This window comes from Pseudorasbora parva, chromosome 8 (assembly GCF_024679245.1).
Source record: "Pseudorasbora parva isolate DD20220531a chromosome 8, ASM2467924v1, whole genome shotgun sequence".
Taxonomy (NCBI): domain Eukaryota; kingdom Metazoa; phylum Chordata; class Actinopteri; order Cypriniformes; family Gobionidae; genus Pseudorasbora; species Pseudorasbora parva.
Genome location: NC_090179.1, coordinates 34,060,404 through 34,068,675, shown reverse-complemented (window position 1 = coordinate 34,068,675; position 8,272 = coordinate 34,060,404). Strand labels below are relative to the sequence as shown.

General features: G+C 40.9%; 1 protein-coding gene across 1 annotated transcript in view; it reads left to right on the top strand.

Annotated features, from left to right (window-relative positions):
- The first annotated feature begins 314 nt into the window (after window positions 1–314).
- fxyd6 (FXYD domain containing ion transport regulator 6) overlaps window positions 315–8,272 on the top strand; it is a 33,352-nt gene continuing 25,394 nt past the window's right edge. Inside the window, exon 1 of the mRNA XM_067450998.1 lies at window positions 315–448. The gene's annotated coding sequence lies outside the window, so the exon portion shown is untranslated. The remainder of the gene's footprint in view (window positions 449–8,272) is intronic.

Genomic DNA, 8,272 nt, shown 5'->3' with positions numbered 1-8,272 from the left:
ACGTTGAAAGAAAAAACTTCACATCTAATTGTGGAGTCATGAGTAAAGGATAGGCACAGACTATGGATAAGCACTAAAAGCCTGTGTAGTAAGCTATGGTTTATAAAATCCAACCAACCAACGCGTGCGGTGTCCATCATTGCGCGCGTGGCGGGGCGGGAACCGAGAGAGCGCGAGAGAAGAGACAAGGGACAAGCCAACAGTCAGTATATTTATATCAGAAAACAGGAGGTGAACACTGTTGGCAACCATACAACCTCAAACGGTCGTTTAGGCGGATTTTTGACCATCCATAACTTTTCGTTACATTTCACAACGCCAAATAATCCACTTAACAGACAACGGCTGGAGAACCCGACAGTCGCGCGGATCCTGTCTGTCAATAGGAAGCAGCATTTGCCCCACTGTTGCCCATTCACTTACAAGTACCCCAAGGAGACGAGACGAGGTAGGTTATGAAGTCACTTTTCCAAACTAGGGCGTGTGCTGTTGTTTAATAGTCTTGGTGCTGTTGCATGCTGTTTTCTCATTATGTGGTATTTTAGGAATGACATGCGTAATTGCTGGCTTTAACTCCAATGACATCATCAGTCTAAGTAATGTAAACACATTTATTAAATGGACTGTGCATACATTTATTTTTATTTTGTTTAATTGTGTAATACAGTTTACACAACGCAGAAGTAAATACACACTTACAAATGAATTATTTACGGATATTAAATTAATTTATGGATCTAAATTGCTGTAAAGCGCGCCGTTGTTTTTTCGCGAGGGTGTGTCCGAATTGCGTTGTTGCCTCATTAAAGCGTTAAATGACTATTCACATGACCTCTATACATCATTTATGTTATGTGTCGGCGAATTTATCTGAGCAATTTATTTGCATAATAATAAGGAAAATGTGTGAATGTGTTTCCGAGCAAACATGAGAGGGGAAATTGTGATGGCGCACGAGTTTAATTATTGGGGGGGAAATGTATAAGAGCGTGGGATAAAGTGTGGGGAGATTAGCTTTTAGTATGCTGAAGGAAATCCACAGGTTGGGAGGGGTCCGGTGATGACCACGACTGAGCTCCGCGAGCGCACAACAGGTTGCGCGTTATCTTCGGCAGTGATCGATACATTATAATCGGAAGGTTTAGAGTAAAAGTGCTTATTACACTGCGCTATCTGGGACACTTGATTCTGATTGGTCAGTGGTTAAATATTTATAAATAACGACCTTTATGACATTTGTACTCACAATTCAAAATTGCATGTCCATTTGTTTGTGTGGTAAGTGTGTATTAATTGGGATAATGCACACTCCCAAAACAAACCCTTTCTGGATGAGACAAGATAATCATTTTTGTAATCAACTGTGCATTATCCCTTAAAATGTAATTATATCGGATCATACATCAATTGTATCTGCTGTCCTGCATTTATCATTTATTTCGATGATGTGCCATCATGTACCGACTCGCATTTTTGATTTCTAATTAATGTCTGATTTGCCTGAATGTTTGGGGAAGAAGTTGCCCTGGAGCTACCACTGTATACATCATAGATATTCTGCTCCTCGTCAAACAATGATACCCATCATTTTCAGTTTCTAGGTTACCATATCTCTTTCAAAACTACAGCCAGCTTTCTGTACTTATAATCGTAATCACCTGACGGATTCAGTTGCCATAGCAATATTTCTGCACCCTGGTAGAGGCGCGTCTGGCAGCGCGCCAATGAAAGCTTTGTTGTCATGGATACAATTTACCCTCGTTGTGGTTGATCAAAGGCTAAAGGGTGTCACCTCAAATATTCAATGATGACCTATTGTTCACAGGAAAATGTTATTTATTGAACTGAAGTCCTACATCTGTTCAAATAAATCTACAAGGCTAAATTGTATTTTGGGGAAATATGGTAAGTAGGCTAAATATGGGTGAAATTGCATATGGCAGCTGGTGTGTGAATCAAAAATCATCTGAGCTTACCAAAAAAGATAAAAAGGCATGTTTTGTAGTCTTTTGTATAGGCCTACCATTTTCTGTCATCGACGCCACCGCAGGCAATTTGTTCTAGTTTGTTTTTTGTTTTTTTCTGACAGCATCGCATCATTTCAAAAAAAAAAAAAAAAAAGTAATTAAGCTAATCACAATGGTGTCAGATATAATTTGGCACATACAAACAGAGGGAGAGAAGGAAAGGGAAACAGGCACATCATTCGAAACAGCTGGAAAATACTGAAGTTCGTGCTGGATATGAAATTATGAAACGCAATGTCATAACTTAAATGGGAAAACAATGTTGAATATAATAATTAAAAATATTGTATAAATAAGTGCATATAATGAACAAATTACCAATTAATTGCCTTACCATATACAGTGAAAATAATATTATATTAGCAGAAAAGAAATTTGTCACAATTGATTTGTATTAGTAAAATGAGTCACTTTATAATTTACCATAAAAAGCAGACATGTTCTTAGAAGTCCCTGCATGATGCATAAAACTTGAATTGAATTGTTTGTTTTTAATAAAAACAGGTCCTGTCGTGTGTGTGTGTGTGTGTGTGTGTGTGTGTGTGTGTGTGTGTGTGTGTGTGTGTGTGTGTGTGTGTGTGTGTGTGAGCCTGTTTATGTGGTTTATGAGGACACAAATTTGTATAACTACATGGGTATTACACTGGTATTACACTATAAATGTGGTTTATGAGGACATATCAAATGTCCCCATAATTCAAATGGCCTTAAAAACACACTAAATTATGTTTTTTTGAGAAAGTAAAAATGCAGAATGTTTCCTGTGATGGGTAGGTTTAGGTGCAGGGTCAGTGTAAGGGGATAGAAAATACGGTTTGTACAGTATAAAAACCATTACGCCTATGGAGAGTCCCTGTAAACCACAGACCAACGTGTGTGTGTGTGTGTGTGTGTGTGTGTGTGTGTGTGTGTGTGTGTGTGTGTGTGTGTGTGTGTGTGTGTGTGAGACCTGGTAATCCCTACGTTATGGGGACAAAATGTCCCCACAAAGATGGCAATATCCGAAATCCTTGTCCTTGTGGGAAAATTTTAAGGTCCCCATGAGGAAAACATTTTATAAATCACACAGAAGGAGTTTTTTTGAGAAAGTATAAATGCAGAATGTTTCCTGAGATGGGTAGGTTTAGGGGCAGGGGCAGTGTAGGGGGATAGGATGTACAGTTTGTACAGTATGAAATCCATTACGCCTATGGAAAGTCCCCATAAAACATGGAAACACGACGTGTGTGTGTGTGTGTGTGTGTGTGTGTGTGTGTGTGTGTGTGTGTGTGTGTGTGTGTGTGTGTGTGTGTGTGTGTGTGTGTGTGATTGGATCATTATTGCAGTGATTATTAAGTTATTATGTCTCTAGCATGTTATCTGTTTGGTGACAGTTCTTCTAATCCTAATCACATACTTTTTACTAAAATATCTAATTTCCACTTTGTGTTAAAGTGAAAGAAAATAAAAATTGAACGCAACTGATCATATTTCCCACATTCTACCTAAAATACACCATTGATGGTAATTGGCGTGAGAAGTTTCTCTCCTATGTGATGCTTTTAGCGGGCCTAAAGGTGCATAAAAAACAGCGATAATTAGATGGGGAGAGAATCTGCTCCAGTTCTGCCAGAATAAATGCGAGCAAACACTTGCTCTACTCTTACACCTAGTCATGAGAGCTCTCAGTCGGCGGCAGGCTCTGTTGATAATATTATTCGCTCTCATTCATAGAGCGAGTCATATATTTGAGGTTAGGTTCTCTCAGCTTCCGACATATGGTCTAGTGACTACATGAGGAAGCAGTATTTGATGACGAAATCAGCGTACCAAAAATAGCACAACATATGCACTTCACTTGTAACCTGTTGTTGTATCTTTAGATAAATCCCTACTCCGTTCGAAATGCGGTGCTCAGTGCAGGACACTGAGCAGACAACTCAAAAAAACCTAAAATGTTAATAAACAAGAAATGTACATAATCTAACGAATCAAACCATACCTGTTATGCAGGTAGAATTCCCAAACTCATATGATAGGCATTGGGAGTGAATTGTGTTTTGTCTCGTTCTCAAGCTTGCGAAATAAAGCAACTGTCTTCCTTTTGTCCTCCAGGGAACACTGGAAATATCTGTAGCCGACAACATAGCCTCAATTGACTTTAAGGGTAAATTACATGGGTCAGCGACTGACTGGGGAGGCATTACTTGAAAGGAGAAAAGAATTGGCTGCATCAGTACTGTGCCATTTGTCTGCTGAAGAGAGGCTGTGCTTATGGTCTCGTCAAGGCATCCACGAGTTAACAAATTGACTTTATTCTTTACGTTATTATTATCCGCCTTATTTGTATGAAGTAAAGGCTTCATTACTATGAAAAAAATGTTGTGCTATAAAGCTCCTTCTGATTTTGTTTCTTCTGCTTGCTTTTAGTAACAATGAGAGAGGAAATAACATGGAAGTCATGAAAACAGCACTCATTTAGCTTAAAGGGTTAGTTCACCCAAAAATTGTATTTAAGTCATTAATGACTCACCCTAATGTCGTTCCACACAGTTTAAGATATTTTATATTTAGTCTGAAAGTGTATGCAAGTGTATGCACACTATAGTGTCCATGTCCAGAAAGCGAATAAAAACATCATCAAAGTAGTCCATATGTGACATCAGTTATTTAATTAGAATCTCTTGAAGCATAGAAAATAACAAATAACAAAAACTACAACTTTATCCAGCATTGTCTTCTCTTCCGGGTTTGTTTTCAATCCTCAAATAAAGATTTGAATGGTTATGAATCAGCGGATTGATTTATGATTCGGGCCGCATGTGTAACTGCTGAAATCACGTGACATTGGCGATCCGAATCATTTAATTTTTAGGTGAACTAACCCTTTAAATCTTAAGTCTGCCTCAGTGTGTTCACACTTGTGAACTCATGTTTTATTCAAGTAATACGAACCCCGTTGTGATTGCTCTGTTAGTTAGGTTATTTGATTAAGTGTGAACGCTGTCATCCGAACCCTGTTGCGCACCGAACAAACGGAAAAAAAAAGAGGAAAAGATGGTTCTTGGTCTGCTTCTCAAACGATCACAAACTATACATAAGGATTGTGAATATATGCCTTTGGGTATGGTATGCTAAGCGAACCAGGACTACAAGTGTGAAAACACTCTAAATAATGTACCAGTACACTGTTGACCAAAAATGAACAGTAAAAGAACATTTAATAGTTATTTAGCAAGCGATAACATTGTTATTTGTGTATTTGGTGGTGTCAAACGCTGCACTGGCATTAACATCTCTGAAATGTGTGGTTTACGAAATTATTTCCTTGCCCTCTCTAACAAAAAAGATGCAACTTTATCATCACTACTTTTCTCAGTCATCAAATATTTCCACCTTGTGTGCACTAGTGGTTTTGTCTTCGGTCTTTCTGTTTTCAGACCTTTTCCGCTTCTTTATCCATACATATACAGATTCTCCCGACATAATGTGTACAAATGTTTCAGACCATTTTTAAACAAAATATTTTAACTTTTAATATGAATACTTTGAAAGTTTGTCTGACAGAAGATTTAACTATGTTTAACGTTTTTAAAATATTAAAATAAAATAAAAATGAAATGTTAATGTTTTCTCTGCCCCTTCTACATTTCACTGAATTTACATTTGTGCTTGACGCCACATTGGGCAGATATGATAAGGGCCCTTTGAAACCACAGCGCGCAAACTTTAAATAAACAGATTTCTAGCATTTGTTGCTGTGAACACTAATATAGTTATTGTTATCTTTATAGTTATAGTTCTTGGTATGAATGGGCCTTTTTTCCCTATGCCAATAACTACCACATATAATCAGTATTGTTGATAAATTATTTAGAATAATATTAAAACAAGTGTAAATGTTTTCTGGTGGTATCTTTTAGGGACTGCTTGCAATCAGTATGAGAGGAATCAATCAGGTGTCTGCTGTTTACAATATACTTAAAATGACCTGTTATAATACGACAGAACATTTATAGTAGCCTATAGTAATATTCCTGGTGTAGTCTGTCTTAAATTTGAATAGATCACTTACGCTTCAAATGAGATTAAACTGGTTAAACAGAACATCTCAACTATGCTTTTATCGACTCATTCCAATCACTTCTGCTCCTTGTGAATTCATCAAGTATGATATTGTCCATTAACTGGCAGTAGGGCCTCTGGAATGGTTGATATGCTGATAAGACTGAAGCTCTGAAAAAATACCAAGATAAGGGAGCTATTTACTGAGCTATACTCTGTGAACATTATCAAACATAAAGTTTTATCTAGAGCCATGTGTATCTACAAGAGGTTATCCAAGAGGCTGCTATAAGACGATTTCCCAGATGTCCATAATTCCCTTGTGGTTCTGGCTCATTTGCTCCTTCTTCTGTCAGGACATCTGGTAACCAAGAGGTAGAACAGCGATAAATCGTTGACATTAGTAAATACAACATTATGAGACTGTAATTGCTCTCTTACTCAACTACAGTTTTCCAGTGGTCATTGTTAAACAAATATATGTCATTTCTGCCTTTTAAACTTCCAACATTACATTCAAAATGTCTCAGGTGTGTGAACAGCCTTGTCTAGCAAATATAACTGAAGTTAAAAGTGCAGTTGTCAGCTGTCACATGCTCAAATGCTATGTCAGAGAGATTAAACATGTATTTTAAAGAGAAAATGTCACCGTATAACAGAACGTCTCGGGTTATGAATATAACCCATGTTCCCTGAGAGGGAACGAGACACTGCGTCATCGTAGATGACACATCGGGGAACGCCCTCGGCGTGACGCTGCTGAGTTCATATCAAAAAAGTCCAATCTTGATTGGTGTTGCGTAATGACGTAACGAGTGACGGCATACCCGGAGGTATAAAGGGACGCCGGCACAAGCAAACGCAGCTTACTGCTATGAAGCGGGCCGCTCTGTAGATAGGCGGGGCTACGAGACGCAGTGTCTCGTTCCCTCTCAGGGAACATGGGTTATATTCATAACCCGAGACGTTCCCTTTATCGAGGGAACTCGCACTGCGTCATCGTAGATGACACATCGGGGAACGAGTACCCACTAGTCCTCGCCTATCTTGCATCCCATGACATGAACCGGAGTGCATAATCAGGGGGCGAGCACCCTAGCGCCTGGCGTCACCGGGAGGTGCAGACTATAATACCTCACGAAGGTATGCGGTGTGGCCCACCCAGCCGCCTCGCAAATCTCTTGCAGAGAAGCTCCGGAAAGGAGGGCTACCGAGGAGGCCATGCCCCTGGTAGAATGAGCCCTCACGGCTATAGGTGAAGGCAAGTTGCGCACCTGATAGGCCGTTGCTATTGCCTGGACAATCCAGTTACTAATTGTCTGTTTCGCTGCAGGCAGCCCCTTCCTAGGTGGACCAAAGCACACTAACAACTGGTCTGACTTCCTCCACTGGGCAGACCTCTCCAAATAAATCGTCAATGCCCGCACCGGGCAGAGGAGGTGAAGCCTGCCCTCATCTGCCGTCACATGAGGCGGGGGATGAAAAGCCTGGAGAACCACCGACCGTACCGCATTAGACGTTACCTTGGGGACGTATCCCGGGGTCGGCCGCAAGATAGCTTTCACGTTGCCTGGGGCAAACTCCAAGCAATTGGGTGTTACTGCCAATGCCTGAAGGTCCCCCACCCTCCTCAGAGAGGTGATGGCTAAGAGAAAAGCTACCTTAAGCGTGAGGTTCTTGGCCTCAGCCAACTCCAGCGGTTCGAAGGGGCCTCAACCAACCCTTCGAGAACCACTGCCAGATCCCACGCAGGGATCCTAGAACGAGCCACAGGTCTCATCCTCCGCGCTCCTCGGAGGAACCGTACAACCAGATGGTGCCTCCCCAGAGGTCCCTCACCTAATGGTGCGTGGAAAGCTCCTATCGCTGCCACATACACCTTAAGTGTGGACGGGGTAAGCCCGGCGGAAAACCAAACTTGCAGAAAATCCAGTACTGAAGCCACAGCGCAGTTCACTGGGTCTACTTCACGGTCTCTACACCATATGGAGAACACTCTCCACTTCAAGTTGTACAGCTTCCTGGTGGAAGGAGCCCTGGAGCTGAGTATAGTCTCCACGACACCTGCTGACAGCCCTTCCTCTATGAGCTCTGCCCCCTCAGGGGCCAAGCCCACAGGTTCCATAACTCTGGCTGGGGGTGAAATATCGAGCCCCCCGCCTGAGTCAACAGATCCCTCCTCAGAGGAATCTGCCATGGAA